This window comes from Sciurus vulgaris, assembly GCF_902686455.1.
Source record: "Sciurus vulgaris genome assembly, chromosome: 2".
Taxonomy (NCBI): domain Eukaryota; kingdom Metazoa; phylum Chordata; class Mammalia; order Rodentia; family Sciuridae; genus Sciurus; species Sciurus vulgaris.
Window position 1 is genome coordinate 110131596 of NC_136462.1, and position 22668 is coordinate 110154263.

The 22668-nt window shown below is 43.5% G+C and overlaps 1 protein-coding gene across 1 annotated transcript in view; it reads left to right on the forward strand.

The window, feature by feature from the left end:
* Nucleotides 1-22668, forward strand: part of TLN2 (talin 2) — a 419729-nt gene that overhangs the window by 69995 nt on the left and 327066 nt on the right. The window contains exon 2 of the mRNA XM_079125623.1: nucleotides 10229-10318. The gene's annotated coding sequence lies outside the window, so the exon portion shown is untranslated. The remainder of the gene's footprint in view (nucleotides 1-10228; nucleotides 10319-22668) is intronic.

Here is a 22668-nt window from a genome sequence, read left to right on the forward strand (position 1 = left end):
GGTCCTGGAGCCCAGGAGCTCTTGGCTTTTTATTTCTGTGGATTGTGAGGTCACCAGGAACTCTTTTGGTGGTTGGTGATGTGGAGAAATGCTTTCAGCATTGCTCCTTTCTCCAATGCAAATGCAGTAGGGCTTTGAGAGACCTGGTGGGGAATGCCCCCGTGAGAGACAGTGGCTGCAGACCTGGAGGCATTCCATACTGGAAGGCTTGAGAATTACTGGTTGGACCCAGTTCAATGACTGCCAAGCTTCTGAAACTGACTAACCTCTCTGTCTAGTGACCATGAATCAGGACTCAGGAAGGTCAGATGTGTGTCCAGATCGAGCAGGCTCTATTGGTTTGACTCCACTAAGCAGCTCCTACTTTTAATTTTAAATGGTGTGAATGCAGACAAATTCCATGGTAGATGAGGAGTAAGTGTAAACAATCAAACAAAAAACCTCCAAAAGCTAAAGATTTTGGGGCAGTGTGAAAGCCAGTGATGAATGAGGCCTCCATTTTTTTTTAAACCTTGGGTCAAGCTTGGAAGGATATTCACCAATGTAAGCCTACCTCAGTTTGGAGCAGATATATGGGCAGAATTTATAGTTAATCTTGGACCTTGTAAGTTACAGAATTGCTTGGGTGGCTGTGACTATGTGTTTGCAAAGTGGCAAAGATCCCCCACCCCCAGCATGGGCTGGAGACCTGGGTTCTGTATCTGGGCCTGCCTCCAAGTGTCTCATTTAAGTCACTAAATATATTTGGGCAGTAGGTTCCTTTTCTGGAGGAGGAAGGGAAGAAACAAATTGCTGCTTCCTGGGCAGGAATGAAGTGCTGAGTGGTGATCCTGGATTTATGACACCAAGATAAGCCTTAAAACATCTTATTGAAACCTTAATTTTACTTAGGGAATATGGAAGACCAAACTGTACTTTCATATGGAAGTAAGCATGCAAATATTAAATAAGTGCAAATTTTGCATGACTTGAACTTCAGCTTGAACACAGAATTCCATAATTGAAGTGAAAGAAATCCCATGCTTGTTGTGTATGCTTCCCACTACCCTCTGTCCTTAGTGGAATTCTGACTGGAGAAAATCCCTAGCCTGTAGAATCCTCAGAGTCCTTTCTACATCTAGAATTTCTGGTTGGAAAAGAAAGGTACATCTTTGGTGTAGAGTATTGAGTAAGTTTACATGCCCATCACCAGAGAGTGTCTTTAGAAGAATGGACAACAGCAATAAAGGTTGTCTAGACTTCAGGAATCCAGGAACTTGAAATTTCCCTTCCCTCCTTTTGGTGATAACCAAAAAGCTTTTGTTTACCATTCTGAAGTGTGATCCCTGAACGAGAAAGAGAACAGGTCTGATTTTGGTGTAATGCCCTCAGGGCCTGTATAGGTTACCTGAGTTTACCTAATCTAGGAATTGTGCCAGAGAGCTAGCATGCTGATTAAAATTTCTTTGAAATGGTTCTAACAGAATGGTAATAAGGGAATCAGTGTGAAAGTTAAAACTGCTGACATCCCCCTCATACCTGGGATTTATTTAGCAAGGGAATGCTAGGACATTAAGATGCTATGTCCAGTCAGTATCTGCTTCTGAAATTATTTCATGTTATAAAGAAGTTTCTTTTGACATTGACATTCTTGATTCTGTACAAAATAATGTCAGAAGCTATAGATGGGATTATGCTGTCTTTTTTTGTCAAGAGAAAGAAGGTTAGGACCTGGTTAGATGAGCAAAAGAACACCTAAAAACAAAGCTGTGGTCCAGAAAATGCCATGGTGACCATTTGTCAACAATCATGTTTTGTGGGGAGCCTGCATTGTGTGACGTATGAGGTAATTTAAAATGTTTCCATGAAAGCAGGAGTAGGTGGTAGTGGGCTTTGTCTTTGTCTTTTCTTGGCATGCAATTGAAACAGAGCTTGGACCAAATGAGAAACATTTGTGTGATGGGGAAAAAGATTCTAGAGGCTTCCTGACTGGGGTCAAATATTACTTCCTTATTTTATTTGGAGCATGGACACAGACTTCTCAAATGAGATGAGTGTTAAGAACATTGCCATTCCTATCTGCTCAGAAGCAAATGAATTTTATGACCTAGAGAAGCTCAAGATTCTTGACTGCATAACACAGTGAATCAGAAGAAAAAGCGTCTGAGTTGATCTGTCTCAAAAGAAATATGTGGGCTGGGGTTGTGGCTCAGTGGTAGAGCGCTTGCCTTGTGTGTATGAGGCACTGGGTTCAATTCTCAGCACCACTTAAAAAAATAATAATAAAACGAAGGTATTGTGCTCATCTACTAAAAAGATATTAAAAGAAAAAAAATCTACTGCTTTGGGGCAGTGTAAAAGCCAGTGATGAATGAGACCTCCATTTTCAGTTCTTTCCACAGTGATACTTGCTTAGAATTTGTTCTTTAAGAAAAGTGTGCCCTATTCATTTTTAAGTCCCTAGTTTTTAAAACTGGCCCCAGAGAAGCGCTGGAATCTGCTGAGGAAGTCTGTTGTCAGCCATTGGGAAACAGAACCTGGACCAAAGTGGTAGAGAATTCCGTGTTGGTGGAGTGTGCAAAGAAAAGCCACTTTCTTTGGTTCAGGCTGCTTGGGTGCTGGGTTTGATTCTGGAACTGGCATTCTGAGAGCACCCCTGAAAGCTAAGACACAGGCAGTGTATAGGTTCTTGAATCCTCAACATCTGCTAATGTTCATGTTGGAAGCTGTGTTGGGTACAGGGTACAGGTGGTGAGGGGCACCCCTGCCTGCCAGGAGCACCTTCTGAGGAATGAGAAAGGTACACAAAAGAGAACCATCTATTGTGAGGGTTCTCACAGTGGGACAAAGATTAGGGGACCCCAGAGTTCATCTCAGAGGTTAGGGGGTTGTGTGGGGTTTGGGGGGAAGGAATATTTATTTTGGAAAGATGGTGTGGGGAGGAGCTTTCCTGGAAGGAAGGACTTGAGCAGAGACCCCAGTGTGGATGTGTTGAAGGCAGGATGTGGTGGGGAGAGCTCCTTGGGACTGAACAATAGTGTACAACTGTGGGAAATGTGGGAATAGGGTGTTTAGTCAGCTTTTTGCCTCCTGTGACTAGGTGACCCCACCTGCACAACTGTAAAGGAGGAAGAGTTCATTTGAGGGCTCATGGTTTCAGAGGTCTTAGTCCATAGAAGGCCGACTACATTTCTTGGGGCTTGAGGTGAGACTGAACATCATGGTGGGAGTGTGGCAGAGGGAAGCAGCTCACATCATGGTGATCAGGAAGCAGAGAGCGGGTCTCCACTCAACAGCTACAGATATATACCCAAAGACATGTGCCAATTCCCACCCCCTCCAACCACACCCTACCTGCCTCCAGTCACCACTCAGTTAGTCCCCCCAGGGATTAATTCATTGATTAGGTTAAAACTCTCAAAACCAAATCATTGTTCCTCTGAACCTTCTTATATTACCTCACACATGAGCTTTTGGGGGATACCTCACCTCCAAACCATAACATAGGGGATGAGTCGGGAAACCAAGTGAGAATCTTAGGTATGAAAGGCTTCATATCCCAAGGTACAAAATTCCAACTTTATCCTGAATGCAGAGAGAATGTCAAACACAGGATAGAAGGAACAGAGGAGCTAGCAAAATTGGTACTGCAACAGGGCCAGAAAAAAGCACTTTCCAGTCGATTCTCTGCCATCCTGCTGCTATCTGGCTGATGGGGAGGCCAGCTGTGCCCATGTGCTGGGTCTTTGTGGCAATGGTTGAATTTTTTTCTTTTATCTTGGTCACAGTCCTCGATTTTCAACCTTGCTTGTAAAATAACTGAATTATGCAGACTCTGGGGAAAAAGGTTCAATGAAGCCCTTTCCTGTCCCTGAACTGTTATTGCTCACCGTTAGTCACCTGCCGCATGCTTTGCAAAGAAAGGGTTTTCCCCACCTCTCACCTTCCCTCCTGACCAGTCTCCTGGGTGCCAGGCCCCAGCTACCAGTGCCAGAGGGAAGGGCAGTCCCTGTTATCAAGGAGCTCCTGCCTGAGAGAGACGGGACAGAAGACCTGGTGCCATGTGAAGAGCACAGGGAGCTGGGCATGGTAATCCCAGTGGCTCAGGAGGCTGAGGCAGAGGATCAAGAATTCAAAGCCAGCCTCAGCAATGGTGAGATACTAAGCAACTCAGTGAGACCCTCTTTTTAAATAAAGTACAAAAAAGGGTGTGGGATGTGGCTCAGTGGTTAAGCGCCCCTGAGTTCAATCCCCAGTACCGTCCTGCCCCAAAAGGCCCCTAGGGGAGCTAGGCAAGGGGTTCAGTACAGCTGAGCGAGGAGGAGGAGATACAGTTAACAGCTTATCTCAAAAAATAGTGTCTTCACCTGATAACCAAAGCTGCTTTCAAGCATGATCTTCCAGGAGGGCAGAATTTTGGGGTTTTCTCTTGCCCCCAAAGTCTTAGGCAGGACTGAGGCTATTTTATTGTTGTAATTATTGAAGAGATTCTTCATGTATTAGCTATAGAATAAATTAATAATACCCTGAAATTCTTTTTATGTATGGAGGGTCTATTGGAACTAATGCAATATTAATTTAAGAGCACTTTTGTCTTGATATAGCCTCTTTCTAAGGATGAAAGAGTACAGTTACTACTGAACATGGAGAGGCATCCACAAAGTCTTTATGCCTTACAAATACTTCCTCTTTCCTCTCTGGACACTCAGCACAGTGCCTGCCACTTCTCTATCTAATAAGTAGGCAGAGCAAGGCCACGTACCTAAGCTTGCCCACACATCCTACACCCACCTGTAGGATGCATGCCGTACCCATTGGCCCTGTGTCTGCTCCAGCCCAGTGTCAGGGCTGCTGGTGTGATAATGCAGGGGCAACATGAGACCTGGAGTACATGGCCTTTTCCTGCTCCTGTTCCAAGGCTTGTCTGGGTCCACTAGAGTGAGTCACTGGGAGCTAAAGTTTAAGCACAGTCTTGTACCTCAGCAATGTGGAGCTGTTATCACAGAGTCCCCTTTCAGTCCTGGCCCAGGCCCTTGATTGAAAGGAATTAGCTGCTGGAAGTAGTGACTAATGCCTGTGGATAGGCCAGGGTCTCACTCCTCACTGAGTTTCAGCCCCCTTTTGGCTAAGGAGCCCAGGTTGGTGGATTGTCTGAGTTAAACATCAAAGCGCTACCCTGGAATCTGTTTCCTGGCTTGGCTATCCTCCTGCCTAGGTCCCCGAGGGTGGAAACAGTGACTGTGTCTGAGAGAGAGCACTCTGAATTTGAGAAGGATCCCACTCATGCATAGGCTCAGTGGGAAAGGCGGGTGAGATCATTTTGTTCCCCTGTTAGTTGCTGAAATCCTTTGTCCTGCTGAAATTGGCAGGCTTTTACTTTTCCTGAGCTCATAGCAATGGTTTCCCTGTAAAGGTATTGTTTTGAGTGAATCAAGAATTTTGGGCCTGCACCTCTGTGTGTGTGTGTGTGTGTGCGCGTGTGTGTACGTGTACGCGTGTGCATGCACGCAAACACACATGCTCAGACACACACACACACACACACACACACACAGACCATGCCCATCTCCTATTCAGGAAAGTTGGCAGAATCCAGTGGGATGTTTTACTTTTTTTTTTTTTTTTTTTGTACCAGGGATTGAACTCAGGGGCACTAGACCACTAAGCCACATCCCCAGCCCTACTTTTGTATTTTATTTAGAGACAGGGTCTCACTGAGTTGCTTAGGGCCTCGCCATCGTTGAGACTGGCTTTGAACTCCCAATCCTCCTGCCTCAGCCTCCCAAGCTGCTGGGATTACAGGAGTGCACCACCGTGCCTTAGCTGGGATGTTTTACTTTTGAGGAAAATGATATATTGAAGAATGGGTTCTGTATTCCGAATTTTGTTTTTGCTTCTTTAAGCAGCAAACTTTAAGAGAGAAGTAGAAGATTCTTGACAAGAAATAAGGGACTGAAATTATTTCCTTCATTAGGCATTGACTGTTGTGCTTTACCCCTAGATAGATACGATGTGAAGGCTGTTTCTAAAAGGGGTTAAAATGTGATGGGTTGTCATGGTGCCAGTTTTGCGCTATTGTAACTGCTATGGTTTGAATGTGCCCCCCCAAAATCCATTTGTTTTAAACTTAATCCCCACTGCAATGATAGAGTGATTAAACCATGAGGACTCTGCCTTTATGCATGGAAGATTGTCATTGTCAAGGGAATAGATTAGTTATCTCAAGAGTGGGTTTTGTTACTGAGGTGATTTTGACTCCCCTGTTACTCTTTTGCCCTTCTATTTTCTGCCATGGAATGACACAGAATAAACACCATCTCCAGATGTGACCCTTGAGCCTTGGACTTCCCAGACTCTAGAACCATAAGGAATTTCTTTTTTTATATTTTTATTATTTTTTTATTTTTACAGACTGCATTTTGATTCATTGTACACAAATGGGGTACAACTTTTCATTTCTATGGTTGTGCAAAATGTAAATTCACACAATTTGTGTTCTTTCTTTTTTTAATTACCTATTCTTATGCATTCTGTTATAGAAACATAAACTATGAAAGTAACTAAAACCACCAAAATGACAGATTGTCTGCTAGTGAGATTACAAATCTTTTGGGATAACCTATTCTTGCTCACATTATTAGGAGAAGAACATTCTTTCTTTATTTGGTCAAGATAATATTGGTGATCATGGGAAGGGCTGGGAATTGAGACATACTAACCATCTCTACACCCTTTACCTACTTTTCTGGTCACTGGATGACTTGGCCATCCATTAAGCAGAATTCTCATGAGAAAAATAAAGTGGTGAATCTGAAGAAGATATAAGGAACCCAGACCTCTGCATCCATCCTGGGAAGGTAGTGGCCCAGTGTTCCTCCCTACTCTGCAATGTCTGGCTCCTTGATCCTTTCTCAGCTGCTGAGGACAACATAATGAGACAGTTCCTGGTAACAGAATGTGCCACAGGAAATAAGCCCGTGGAGTGTGTCAGAGGGAAGACCATCAAGTCTGCAGAAATTCAACACTGGTTTTTCCCAGACTGGCAGGCAGCGTTGGAGGTCAGCATGGCATTAGCCCAGAATGCAGGACTGTCCTAGGGCGTGGACTTTTAAAAATGAAAACGTATTTATAGAAGATGTTCCTGGAGCCAGAATTTCTGACTGTTCCTTGTCAGGCCCCACCCCTTGACAAACACTGGACTCATTTCAGTTTTATTGGTGTCTTAAACTGGGACTGAGAATAACTTAGGATATAACTCTTAGAGGTCCTTGTCACTGACACCAATTTTTTAAAAAAAATCTTTATTAAGAAATACCCATAGAAAAGGATATAAAATATATAGGTAGAGTTTAAAACTGGGTGTGGTGGTCCACACCTGTAGTCCTAGCACTTGGGATATTGAAACAGGAAGATTACTTGAGCCCAGGAGTTCAAGACCAGCCTGGGCAACACAATCCTGTTTCAGGGGGCCAGGGAAGGTAGTTATAAAAAGTAAAAGTACAATGAACATTTGGAGTGCACAGTAGGTTACAAATACCTTAGGAGTTTTTCTCCTCCTCTCAGAGGTAACCTTGTATATATATTCCTAGATAATGTGTGCTTTTGTTTATCCTTATTTTAATTTTGCAAAATGGAGTATGAAGCCCCACCCTAGCTTTGTAAGGAAAGGTCTCTATTGAAGCCCTTAAGTGATGGGTCCAGAGGAGCAAGGGCTCTAGCTGGGCTGAGGTGTGTTACCACCACCAGAAAGGCCAGACTCTCCACCATGTATCCTGCAAGAAACCAGCCTGCTCCCTGCTCCTTTTGTATCACTTTACAAAAAGGGGTTGCCATTCTTGGCTCCATTTACAGAGGGCTATAGGAAGTGGAGAGAATTATAACAGGATTCACTATAATGTGTTAATATAGCAAATGTCCTTAATCTGAAGTATAAAGATAAACAATGTGAATATAGTAGTAGAGCTTTAGATTTTTAAAAAATCTATCCTGGGGCCATCAAAGATTTCTTGGCATGTGTTTGGTTTCCTATGCTCTATTGGCCCTAATTTGTTGAAAGGGGAGCAGTGGTAAGTAAGTTGTGTCCAGCGTAGTACAGCTTGGAAGCCTTTAAGGCTGACCTAAAAACCTTTGAATTTTCTCTGAAATCTATATCTTCTCTTGACCCAGAGTAACTAGAATGCTAACATGGGGAGAAAAAATGGGTATGATTATTGTAGTTTTAAAACAAAAGATCTCACTGCCTAAATTCTGCTTTATGCGAAAGAAATCTTTTGCCTTATAAATAATAATGGACCTTTGGGGAAATTCAGATACCTATTTAGTAAGGGTGGGGCAGATTTCTCACCTTGGAGGCTAACTCCCTAGAAAGAGAATACATCTGTCAAACCAACTTAGCAGTTATTGCCTAAGAGATATATGGTAAGTTAAATTTATAAGGACTGAGATATTTTTTCTATAAGTAGGCAGGTAATTACACTTTGTATAAGATGACTTAATGTGAAATATTTTCAGTTTTATTCCGAAAGTGTGAGGGAATGTAGAATTTTCCAGCCAAAGGACACCTGAGATTTATCCCATCCATGCTTATCTTACAGAGGAGTGACTGGAGGTCCACCAGGTTAGGCGTGATCTGCCCAAGGTCACATTGATTTGTTGGAGCCAGCTGGAACTGGAATCCAGGGGGAAGAGAAAACTATTTAGATGATTATGTTTAAATATAAAATTAGATGAAAACTTAATAAAAATCTAAACAGAAGTCTCATTTCCGAGAGAATGAGCATTTGATCATCCATTTCATTCCAACAAAAGAAAGCATTGACGAAAGTCAGCGTCCACCAGCCTTTAAAATGTATTAATGTCTCTGGTCCCTAAGAATTTCCTCAGAAGGATCTCTTGGGTCTTCAAGCCTGGTATTATGGAAAAGGAGCTTTCCATTTCATTCTGGGTTCAGTACATCTCAGAATTGTCTTTAGGTTTCTCCCTAAAATTTTTAGGCTTTCTTCCTCTGTGCAAATGTTGAACAGTTCTGTTTTTCTTGAGCTTTGTTTTTTAAGAAAACCAGGAGTTTCAGTTTGGCTGGTGCAAGTCTTCTGGGATTAAGGAAAGAGAACTAGAGGAACAGTTAAAGTTTGGAACTGCAGGCAGCTTTGTCTCCTCCCCAGTTAACAGAATAAGAATAACCACCATTTGACCCAGCTATCCCACTCCTTGGCCTATACCCAAAGGACTTAAAATCTGCATACTACAGAAATACAGCCACATCAATGTTCATTGCTGCTCAATTCACAATAGCCAGACTGTGGAACCAACCTAGATGCCCTTCAATTGATGAGTGGATAAAGAAACTGTGGTATATATATACTATGGAATATTACTCAGCCATAAAGAATGATAAAATTATGACATTTGCAGGCAAATGGATGAAATTGGAGAATATCATGCTAAGTGAGATAAGCCAATCTCAAAAAGCCAAAGGACGAATGATATCGCTAATAAGTGGAGGTTGACACATAATGGGGGGGAGGGAAGGGTTAGAGTTAGGGTTAGGGAGGGGGGCAAGTATAGAGGAAGGAACTACTGTATAGAGGGTAAAGAGGGGTGGGAGGGGTGGGGGGAAGGGAAAAAAATAACAGAATGAATCAAACAACATTGCTCTATGTAAATTTATGATTACACAAATGGTATGCCTTTACGCCATGTACAAACAGAGAAACAACATGTATCCCATTTGTTTACAATAAAAAAAAAAAAAAAAAAAAAAAAAAGAATAACATTTGTTTAGAAACTGAGTTCTATTAGGAAGGTAATTTACAGGTAAAACTTATGCTTTATAGGGTTGGTTCTGTGATTCTATTCCTGGTCTTGCCATTACTTGCAGATGATTTTAGGTGAGGTCTGTTCTGCTTTCTGAGTCTTAGCTGTCCTCATTTGTGAACAGATGGCCTCGGACCTGCTGATCTCCAGGGCCCTCTGCAGCCATAAGTCTGGGTGCCATGCTGGGGGATCTGCAGAGGTGGTTGCTCTAGATCTGCAGCTGGAGGAAAGTGTGTTTTCCCAAACCGAAGGCAGAAGATTTGCCAGCTCTGTGGCTGCACAGGGCTCTGACACCATCAACCCTGCATTTCATTTCCCTTTTCTACCCTCTTTATAAGCTGAACCCCATCAGAGGTGTCTAATGTTGAGAGAATGTTACTCACCTGTTAATGTGGCCTCCTGCACTGACATGTGCCTTTTGTGTTTTCTCTTCCAGTGCATTGCTGCAGGGTAACATCTGGACTGGACTCCCGGCCCCTCAGATGCTTGACTGCCCACAAGTTCCTGTGTCAACTTGTTGAAAACTGTGAGTAATCTCCATGTGTCTACTTTGCAGACCTGCAGAATCTCACCGTTGCAGAAGTTGTGGCCAGCGGTGAGAGTCCAGTAGGTATGGCTGAGGGACTCCTTCCCTCTAGAGTCAGCCTGTCATACTCGGCTCTGAAGGCCTGTGAGATGGTAGCTGTGACCCTCCCACAGTTCTAATCCTTGTGGGGCCTTCTGAATCTGCCTCCTTGGAGATTCCACCACAGGCAAACATACAAGCCCTGACTCTCTTCCTTGTCATCTGACTACTCACAGGATGCTGGCCACACAGGCCTTTCTTATTGGCCAACACTTTTACTGGAGCATTTCTTGCCAGAAAACACTGGTGTCAGATGCAGGGCCATTCCCTCCTGCAAAAATCTTCCCTGGCAAAAATGTTCCTCATTGTCCTTCGTGCCTCATTCTGTTTCCACCCCTCTTAAAGAGGCCTTATCTGTAGTGACTACCTTTCTCCACCCCAGGGGCCCATGCACTCTTCTCTCTATCCCTCTTCTTCTCCCTTTCTCTCTCCCGCTTTTTCCCTGCTTCAGACCCTTGCTCATGTCTTTCTTTGCACTTACAGCAGGATAGGTCTCTTCTGTCAGTTGGTAGACTGCCCAGTCACCCATTCATTCATTTGACAAATATTTATTGAGCATTTACTATGCTCCAGCAGCCAAGAAAGACACAGTCTACTTGCTGTTGATGAACTTGATCCAAGAGGAAAAAAATACATCAAGTAAAAACCCAAGTCCATTCTCAGAGCTCTATCTGGGTAAACTGTTATGTTCTAAATACTGTGAGGCAATGTCACCTGGGCATCTTGTCAAAATGCCAATCCTCATGCAGGAGTTCGATTCTTTATTTCTAACCTGATGCTGATTTTGCTGGCTTAGGGGCCACACTTGGAGACCTAACTACTCTGAAGTTCTCAATGGAAAAACTTGTCCTTGAATGTGACTCTATGTGAACTGCCTGAGGGGTGTGTGAGTGTGTGAAGCCACGAGAGGGCTGGCAGGAGTTCAGTCAGTGTCCAGCCACATGAGCCCAGCTGGAAAGTGTGAACCCGTCATTGTCACCTGTACCCATGTGTTGCACCTAATCGTGGTTATTGCACATCATGGTTTTGCCTATCCATCCTCCCTTAAATATTGTGCTTCTCAGCTTCATGGGGTGAAACCACAGGGCCTCTGACAGTGTGCATGCTGCCAGCATTTCTGAAAATCTTGAGGGCATTTCTATTTGTGAGAGCAGCTGGACTCAATGGGTTGTTAGGAGACCACATTGGAAACTGCAAACTGTCTGTTGAAACCCCACAGCAGGTAGAGCAAGGCAGGAAGGACTGAGGGTGCTGCTCTAGAGGGGAGTCTTGAGTCCAAGATAACAGTAAATTACTGTCACTTGGTCTTGTCAAGCCCTTGCAGTAGACACTTACAAAATTCTCGTTCAGTTTTCACAAGGAGCCCAAGTTAACAGTTCTGATAGCTGTTTAAAGAGCACTTAGAGTGTCTTAGGCATTGGGCTAAGTGCTCGAGTTACAAATTTTTGTAACTCAACACTCGCAGCAGCCCAGGTGACAGGTACAGGCACCATTTCAGAGCGAGTACCAGGGGTGAAGGAACTTGCCTGGGGTCAGATCATGAGAGAGTGGCAGTCAAGATCTAGCTTGGACTGTTTGACCACACTGGAGCTCTTTTCTCCTCTTGCTCTTACTGCTTGGACTGTAAACTAGAAATGGTTTTACTGCCAACAGTAAGGTGGGATGCTGAGGATTTGCAACCCAGTTTATTTGTTACTTTCCTCTCTCTCACCTACCCTCGGTGTATTCCCAGGTAATCGGTTTGTTGCCTCTGCAGCACCTCAGCCTCTTGGGTTAGGGAAGGAACTTGGATGGTGTGGGACAGAAATGAACAGAGAGGAGAAAAGGTTTTAATTTTGGCTTGCTCTGTTGTTGCCAGTCTCAGCCAAGGTCAAGGGGAATAGCTCTCCAAGGGCCTGTGATGGTTGCTGGTGGTCCAAGGACCCAGCACTATGAGTTAGTCCTTGATGGCTCACAGCTAGGAGGTGGGAGGCACGAGGTCAGTGGTTCATTCAGTGTGTTCTGAAAACTGTTTTCTGGTCACTCTGTGAGACTTCTCTATCAGAGACTATGTCCAAGCAACAGCACTACTCAGGGTTATTTTTTCTGTTCTGTATAAGATATGCAGTTTTTGTGCCTTATAGATTTTATGTTTTGAATTGGGCTTCTTGATTTTTGGCTTCATGTATCTGCATAGTTTCAGGGCTGGACCAAGCCACTCACCAAATCAGATGGAGTTGACCCCTTAGCCAGGCTTCCGTGCAAGCTATGCACTCTAATTCTCATGTTCTAGGCAGTGACAGACAGGAGCCATGCTGTTATTCTTGCATGGCAAATTGTTTTACTCACTCCATGCCTCTGCTTCCCATCTGGAACATTGGGGTGCCCATCCAGTGATGGGATGCAATTGCATCTTAGTTGCAGCTCCTTCTAGCTCCTTTAGGCTCAGGGTTAATGACTTACATCCAGAGTCAAGGCTCTGGAGCTAGTGAGAACTGAGGTCAAATCCCAGTTCTGCAGTGTGCTAATCATAAGCCCCTGGGCATTTACCCAGGCCTCCATTTATCATGTGGACACCAATAACTAGTAACCTGTGTTCTCCAGGCCTGTTTCCTCAACAGTGGAAGGAGTGAAGGAGTGGTGATTTTTTTTTTTAATACTCTGCAGGGCTGTGTAGATGTAAGCTCTTAGACTGCTGTGCTCTTATCCTGCCAGCTCATCCCTCAAGGACTGGCTGAAGTGTGTTCTTCCACTTGTGTCTGCTCTGACCAAGTTCTTTCTCAGCATCTGAAGCCAACTTCTTTTTAGATGGCACTTCGTGGGCAGGGATGATGCTCCATCCTTCCCTGCATCCTGGGCCCAGCACTAGGACCTTGAGCTCAGTAAGCATTTAACTGAACCCAACAAAGTGATGTCCTTCTGTTTGCTTACCTCATGCCAGCCAGACTGTAATGACACAACAGGCACTGCTGCTGAAGACTTCAGCAAACCAGGGACAGTGATCACTTTGTCTCTCTGGGGGTGTTTCCTTGCTTTTTTACTTTTGGACTTCAGGAGTGTAGACCTCTTTGAGGTCTTCAGTTACTTGAGATGACAGCAAGCAGAGCAGAAGATTTTGGAAGAGGATCTAAAAAGGACCTTCTTTACTGTATCACAGGTTCTATTTGGATTTCCTTAAAATATTTGTCTTTACAAGGTTTCAAAAGTAATTTCATACCTGTGGACATTCTTTTAAAAATAAGGAAAAGAAGGGGAGAGACTTTAAAACAAGAAAGTAGCATCTCTCATATTAGTGTTTGTCACACCGGCAGCCTGGTCAGTGTTCCCAGCCTTTGGGCCTATGGTGCAGGCCTTAGGATCACCAACCTTGCCACTCCCTATTTTTACCTTCCCTCGTTGTGCTTGGCTGTATTTTCTTCCTTTTTTTTCTTCTTCTTTTCAAAAATCACAAAAGAACCTAACTTTTATTTGTCCAGGGCCAGACAGTTCTTCCCCCTCCTCAGGCAGCTCTGAGAACTGTTGAGGTACTTCCTATGCTGCCCTCCCAGCATCCTGCCTCTGCCCCACCCTGGATTCTCAGTCATTCTCCTTCCTTCACGAGGCCCCCATCCCAGAACTAGCACTGCCCACAGGGCAGTTGGGGCAGTGGGCAAAGAAGGATTTTGTGTAAGGCTGATGGCTGGGTAACCACAGATACCCCCATTCCAGCAAATTGGGTGTTTTGATCCATTTTACTACTTTGTTAACTTGTCAGAAATTATGGGTCCAGCATAACAGCCAATCATAAGTTTCTTCTGCATTTGAGACCCCAAGAAGCACGTTTTTCTATATTTACAACAAAACCAAAATTCAGAAAACATGATTTCTAATGAATGTAATCTCTTAAAATATCAAGTTTTTATTCTTATTCCTTACAGAGAAAGAGAGAGATTCCCTGATTTGTGGACAATAAACTATGTTGTTAACCTTATTTGTTTTTGTGAGAAGGAAAAATGTTTTCAAGGTGATATCAATACTCTTAATTATATGAAGCACTCCTGACCCTCTGTGCAAAAGTTTTTAAAACAAAATATTGTTCTATGTAATGTAATGCATTTTATCTTCATCTTTTTTTTTTTTTTTTTTTTTTTTTTTTTGTACCAGGGATTGAACTAAGGGTGCTTAACCACTGAACTACATCCACAGCCATTTTTTAAATATTTTGAGACAGGGTCTTGCTAACTTGCTGAGTGTGCCTTTGAACTTGTGAACCTCTTACTTCAGCACCCTGGAGCCACTGGGATTACAGATGTGTGCCATTGCACCTGGTTTATATGATGCATTTGAAAGCCCAATATATGATAAAAGTTTATTCCATGCTAACCCATATCTACTTCATATTTAAAGATTACTTTTTGTTTATGTTGTTGCATATTTTCATATGAAAAAAATGTTATATAATCCTTCATCCCCTCATTTCTGGGCATCTTCTCAATCTGTCCTCCCCTTTTTGTAGACCACTGTGGGTAATTCTATAGAATTTCAAGGTCAACAGATATGCTCCTTTAAAAAGATGATATAATTTATATTCCCAACAACTATGAAGGCAATTACTAGTCCAGAATGCTACTGATCTTAAAATTTTTTTGTCATTTGGAAAGCTACATGTAAGAAGTCACCTTAAAAATAAAAAAATGGCCATGCCAGATCTGGGAACCCACAGGGCTCCAAACAGTCTTCTCATCAGCAGACTCTGAGGTTGCCAGGATGGCTTTCTAGTCTCGTGGTTCAGACACCTGGACTTCCCCAGCCTCCCCAGAGGCTGCTTTCTTCTGTATCTCTTCTGTTTGCATTAGACCTGGTGGTGCTTGGTGTTGATAGCTAGAAGTGACCTTTTCTTGTTCATGTATGTGAGAGGGGAGGGATGGTAAGAGTGGAGGCTGCTCCTGGTCTGGGTCCCCGGCAGCCTGGGCCTCTTTCCCTCACCATTTCCCACCCTCCACTCTTGCTTACAGCGATGCTTCTGTGCACACTTGCTGTGGCTGTGCTCATCGGTCTGTGGCTCAAATCTGTGACTGTTGGAAACATATTTCTCTAAGGCAGAGTCACAGTCCTTTGTCACTCGGCAGGCACCATGGCGGATCTCATATTTAACAGGAATCTACAATGACAGGATGATAAAAGGCTGATAAAAATCCCTGTGGATGAGCTTTGCTGCCTGTCCACCCCCAACAGGCTGCTTCCTGCTGGGTTGTTGTCAGTGCCCAGTCTCGCCCATCCCTGTACCAGGGTGATTAGAATAGACCTCTCTTTGGAGCCAGAACCATTCTAGCCCAAGTTTTCTTGGTTTATATGTGCCTTTCCCTTTAAAAGTGATGTTCCCTGTTGCTAGATGGATCTTGGGGCCGCCTGCCTTGCGGCCTCATCTTCAAAGTGGATGGAAAGAGGGAGCGCCAGAAGCAGAAGCTACTCTTCTTCCAGGGCTGCCCTCCCCTCCCTTCCTAGAACTGCTCTTGCCTGCTTTGATAGAATGAAGAAGTGGGAGTCCCAAATGGGCTCCACCCTAAAACAAGCCATCCTGACAAAAGGCACAAAGCTTGGTATGTCCTTATTAGCAAGGCAGCATAGTAGCCGGAACAGTAGCAGTCTCCCCCAGATGTTTTGTTCAATGGCAATATTTCAACGATAAAAATACTCTGAAACTCCCTTCTGAGAGCAGAGGCGATCAGTGATGTATCTCCTGCTGTGTAGCTGGATGGAGCACTGCACCCATGAATTGCATTTGGCAGTGTGTCCTTTGGCCAGGAGATGGAAGGGCAGTTGCATGAAGATGTTAGGGAAAGTGCCATGGAAAGAGGTGACCCTTGAGCAGCTGCTGGATTCTCAGGGCTGGGTTTGTGCTGGACTGCCTGAGTTCATTGTCTAGCTGCTGCTGCTTGGGCTGCCCCAGGGAGGATGACTCAGAAGTCTGGATGGTAGCTGTGGGGATTTCAACACGGATCAGAGGAAGAATGAAAGCCTGCCTGGGTTGGGTGTGTTGTGGGGAGAGTTAGCTCAGTGATGAAGTGGATGCAAGTTGGAGACTTGGATGCTAGTGTGCTGGGCCACGGGGGCCTGCCAGTTACTTGGTAACTCAGGAAAAACTTTATTACTGAAAAAAGATCTAGAGCTCTGGTGGCAAAATATACAAAACAAGGGCAGATGGTACCAAATAAATTCAGCTGGCATGGAGACATTTGCTTTGTGAATTAATTATCTTTAGAGATCATCAGGTCCAGCAGCCATAGTTTTTTCAGCTTTGCCTTAGGGAGGGATGCTGGGAGGTCAAGAGGTGGAGTCTAGGCTAACTCCCCTTCTTAGAGATGAAAACCTGCCCATTCCTTGTGATGGAATAGGGCCCATGTGTTAGCCAGCCTTCAGTTACTGCTACAAAATAAAAGGAGGAAAGCTTATTTTGGCTCATGTTTTCAGAGGTTTCAATCCATGGTCTTTTGACACTGTTCCTTTGGGAGTGTGGCAGCACAGTAGATCATGGTGGGAGCATGTGACACAGTAGGTCTGTCATTTCTTGGGGACAGGGAATCAAAGAGACAGGAAGGGATGAGAGTCCCAATATGTCCTTCCAGGGCACACCCCCAGTGATCCAACTTCCTTCCACTAGGGCCCACTTCACAAAGGTTCTGCCACCTCCCAGCAGTTCCACAAGCTGGGGATCAAAACTTTATCATGTGGGCCCTTGGGGGACACTTCCAAACCATAGCGGTCTGCATCAGTTTTCTGTTGCTCCTGTGCCAAATGACCATTAATGTAGTTCATTACCTTGCAGTTCTATAGATCTAGAAGTCTAACAAAGGTCTCACTGGGCTAGAATCAAGGGTAGGAAGGGCTACATGCCTTCTGGAGATTCTGGGAGAGAATCTGACTTTTTGCCTTTCTAACTTCTGGAAACCACTTCTGGGAGCTTTTGGAAGTCCTCAGTGACTCTGTTCCTCTGGCTTTTCACTCTACTGTGATAAACTTCCCTCTGACTCTTCACCTTCATGTCTCCTTTTGACCACAACTGGGAAAGGTTCTCTGCTTGTGAGGACTTTTGTGACAACCTGGGCCCACCTGGATGATCTGGAATTCTCTCGCCATCTCAGGGTCCTTAATTTTATCACATATGTAAACTCTGTTTTGCCCCTTTAGGTAACATATCTGTAGAATTCAGAGGCTAGGACTTGGGCATCTTTGAGGTCTGTTCTGCTGACCACAGGGGCAGACACATGTGGTAGTCCAAGGGGTGGGCAGGGAAGCAAGTGGACAGAGCTGGCCTGAGGAGCCAGGTCTCCTGACAGATCTGGGTCGTGCTTCCTTCTTGCTGTTGGCAGTGTTGTGTGATACCTCATGAGCGGGCTCTGTTGCAGGCTGCCGGTTTGTCCCTGGAGGAGAGGCTGTGGGCATGAGAACTGAAGAACCTGTGAGAAAGGGGCAAGCCTGAGTCAGGGAGCAGCTCGAGCACCCTGATTGCTATGGAACAGTTCACATTCAGTGTTTATGCCCTGTACTGACAGGAGTCTGATCTTGGCATAATAGGAACAGACAATCTAGCTTAAATAAAGGGTGTGGAGACTCTTGCCTTCCCCTTCTCCAACTCAGAGAAGCAGCCCTTGGATATTTCTTTGGATACTGCCATTCCCCAGATGATGTAAACCAGGAAGCCCCTTTGCCTGCACTTCTTATGGACATGCTCCTCCATGCGGCTCAGCTCCTTACAGCTTTCGACTCAATCTGTGTGTCTCCATTTCTAATTCCTGGGACATTAATCTGAATGGCTGAGCTGGGGGGTCAAGTTTCTAGCTAGCTTAGGGTGGAAGACATGCATAGTTCTCTGGGATTGGGGTCAATGGATGGTGACAGATGAGTTTCACATGGGGGCCTTGCCTTTTTCAGCAGATGTGACTATGGAAATGCTTTGTGCTAGTTGAGTTTGTCTTGTTTTTAGACTTTGTTTTAAAATAATTTCAAACCTATAGAAAAGGTATATGAAGAACTTCTACAGAGCAGTGCTTAAACCCATAAGTTATAAACCCTTTGAACACATTTGCTTTGTTGTCCTCTGTATTGCACATTGTCTTTTCTGAGCCCAGGAAAGTTATGCATATCATGCCCTTTCACCGCTAAATACTGCAGCTTGTCCTTTCTCATAACAGGGGCATTCCTTTTCATAACCACAGTTCAATTAGTAAAAACAGGATGTGTAATACTATTACCAAGTATACAGTTCAAATCCAAAATTTGCTTCTTAACACAGTGTCCTTTATAGCAATTCTTCTCCCACTCTAGGATTCAATCCAGAATTGTGCAAACTATACTTAGTTGTCCTATCTCTTAAGTCTTTTAAGACATCAGGGACAGCTCCTTTGCTTTGCTCTATCCTTCAGTACGTTGACATTTTTGGAGAGTATAGGCTCACTAATGGTAGCAATTTGGGATTATATACTATTTCCTTACTGTAAGATTCCTCACAATTACATGTATTTTTGGCAGGAATGCTATATAAATGTTTTGCATCCCTCTCAGTAACATCACATCAGAAGGCACATGGTGTCATCTTGTCCCATTATAGGCAATGTTAGCTTTGATCTGTTGGTTAATGTGGTGTTGAATTTGCATAATTCAGTCTCTCAATTCTGGAGGATTTGAGCATTTTAAAATTAGGCATTTATACAGGGCATTCTCTTCCTCTACAGTTGTCTATGCTTTTGGTTTATTGGTATTTTGGAAGGGTTCACCCTTAGTTTTGTAGGTGCCCCTTCAGAACACACCCATTAGGTCGTTAGGTGGTAGGGCTAACATCTGCAGGGAGCTCATCATAAGAAACAAATTGCTTGAGATTGGAACAGTGTCCTCTCTGCCCTGTGGCAATGGTGGGTCCATCCTGAAGATGAACACATATGTAGTGTTCATAGTGGGTTCCCTTTGACTAGACTGGACTCTCCTGGCAGCCTCAGAATTTCCTAAGAGTGGAAAAGATAGTCAAGATGTACAGAAATTTCTTCCTATCACATGTTGGTCACTCCTGTTGTTATGGTTTGGATGTGAGGTGTCCCCCAAAAGCTCACATGTGAGACAATGCAGGAAGGTTCAGAGGAGAAATGATTGGGTTGTAAGAGTCTTATTCCAATCAATGAATTAATCCCTTGTGGGATTAATTGAAGTGGTAGGGTGTGGCTAGAGGAAGTGGAAATTGGGGCATGGCTTTCGGGTATATATTTTGTATCTGGAGAGTGGAGTCTCTCTCTGCTTCCTGATGATGTGAGCTGCTTCCCTCTGCTACACTCTTCTGCCTTGATCTTCTGCCTCACCTGGAGCCCTGAGGAATGGAGCTGGCTTTCTATGGACTAAGACCTCTGAAACCATGAGCCCTCAAATAAACCTTTTCTCCTTTACAGTTGTGCTAGTCAGGTCATTTAGTCATGGCAGCAAAAAAGATGATTAACACACCTGTAAATGCCGAAGATGGCAATCCAGGTTGCTGCTGCTGTTCTCTTCCTTGTTGATTTCTTCAGATGTTGATTCCTTGGTCCAGACTGGTTTGGTCAACTTGCATGTCATGTGTGTATTAGACTTATAAGACCTGCATGATTTCTGTTTTACTGATTTTGGGATCCCATGTAGAAGGGACTTGTAGGATACAGGAGAGTCTGCCCTATGGGAAGTATGTGCTTCTTGGAGTTCTGGAAGTTTTCAGTTTGATTATAACCTGAATTATCTGGGATCAGTGCTTCTCAAACTTCTTCCAGTTTATGAACTGTTTTATGTTGGGGATTTGACCTTGCTTCCCTCTGTACTCTTTTCCCCATCTGTTGTCATAGAAGCAAACACAAAGACCACATGTAATCCACTTTAGGATTAATAGAGAAAATGACACCTTATAAAATGAAATAGAATAAATTGATTGCAAAAAATAAATGTATATTATGAACAATAGTATATCATGACTGTGTCACCTGGTACACTTGTCAAAACCTGGGTAAATGCATAAAGAAGCACAGCATGACCTTAAGGACTGCTTGGGGGAGGCAACCTGAAATAAGACGTGATGAATTACCTAAGATTGGCAGAGAGTTGCTGAAGGAGTGCAGTGCTGGTGGGAATCGGGAAACCTTTTAGACTGGAGAGGTCAAAAAAGTCTTGATCAAGCAGTGGGGTCTGATCTGAGCCTTGGAGAGTGGGTGGGGATGGGAGTTGTTGAAATCAAGGTTATAGGCTCATGATTTGGTAATACAAGCTCACACTTGCAGACCACCAGCAGGATCCAGTCAGACTAGACTGTGAGAATCACTGAAAAATGGCCAGAATTTGTGTTTGTGGGGGAATCTGAGTAATTGTTGAATGACTACCCAGCACTGCCAACAAAAACAATGCTTGGATGAGAACAATTTTCAAATTGTGTCTGATGAAACATAACAGTCTTTTTAATCTTGTATTATTGCTTGATTATTTTCAGAATACAATATTTAGCCAAATGGTTCTTAATTGATCTCAAAATATTAACTGAGCTTAGTACTGTGATAGTTTTCTATTGAGATGCTCATTTATCCTAAAAAGACAATAAGAATAAGAATATTCCAAGGCCAGGAGAACAAAAATGCCACAAATGATTAAAGATACAAAGTGCACAGCTCTATGTACATAGGGGTCCTATTTTCCCCGCTTTTCTTCATAATCTATGAAAAACCAAACAGTTCACACATCAAATTCTGTTGTAACTTCTCCAGCATGGCACAGGGTCCCAAATAATTGAACAGTTTGTTATCTGAGGCACTTAAAAGATAAAGCAAAACACTGCAACCGTTCCCAAGGAATACTCCCTAAAACTTTTCATATAGCCCTTAATAAATGGAGAACTTGTAATTCTTGGAACCTGCCTCTATTTTTTTTAACACTTTTCTTTTCCATCTCAGCATACCAAATACCACACTGTGGTGGTTTCCAGGTTTATAAATTATTTATTCTCTTTTCTTTGTAATGGAAAAATCCTGATTCTCTTCCCCTGTGATGGTGTGTAACTGCAGAGACCAAGACATCAAAGTCATCATGGCTCTCTTGCTCCCTCTGTCTTGGATTGCTAGCTCCAAAAGAGGTCAGCTGCCATCTTGTAAGGATGCTCAAGTGGCCTATGGAGAGTCCCAGAGTGAAGAGCTAAAGCCTCTTGCCCACTACCATGAGTGTACATCTTGAAGGCAGGTCTTCCTGCCCCAGTGAATCTTGCAGATGACTGTAGCCCCTGCCAACATTCTGAGTACAACCACCTGAGAGAACCACCTGGCAAAACCCTGTCAAATTCCTGAGAGTTGCCAGGCGTGGTGGCACATGCCTGTAATCCCAGTCACTTGAGAGGCTAAGACAGGAGGAACTTATGATCCTCCAGCCAGCCTCAGCAATTTAGTGAGGTCCTAAGTAACTTAGTAAGACCCTTTCTCAAAAAGTAGAAAGGACTGGGGATGTGACTCAGTGGTAATACACCCCAGTTCAATCCCCAGTATTAAAAATAAATAAACAAATAATAAAGCTTAAAAAATAATAAGCTTAAAAAAATTCCTGAGAGTTCCTGACTCATGGCAGTGGGGGAAATAATGTTTAAGTAATGTAAATTTTGGGGTAACTTGTTAGGTAATACCCACAGTAAATAATGATGATTTTGGCATATGTATAGCCAAACTCACTAGCATTGAGTCATAATCTGTAGGGTTTTCATGAATATTATTTTTTGGTCTTACTTTTTAAAGTGAAAGCTAACATGATAGATACGTTAACCATAATCCTTCCCCGATGTTCCTTTAAATGAAGATTAAATTGACTTATGGGCTCATTTGTTGCTGAAATACTTTTTGATTTGTTCTGGACAGTTGTTAATGCTTGAACTTCCTCATGGGGTTATCTCTGCATGACTTGGGACACATGTCCTCAGAGAAATAGGCAGGGACAGGAAGTCTTCAGCACATCCCATGGACAGCTGGGTTGGAAAAATAAATATGCCTTGGCATATATTCCCAGAGGTTGTGCTTATGCATGAATTGGAGTAAAAATTATAGGCATTCTTAGGAAAACGAGATTAGGAAATATTCCTTTTATCCCAAAAGGATGTTAGTAATTCTTCCTCCTGTGCCTCGGTATTGGCAGAAGTTTTCCAGGGTTGTATGTGTTTTTAACTTTTAAAGATATGGAAGTGTTCCCTTGCTTTTCTACCTGTGAGATTTTTGCATGAGGAGCAGGCGTTGGCCAGACACACATCCCCTTTTCAACAC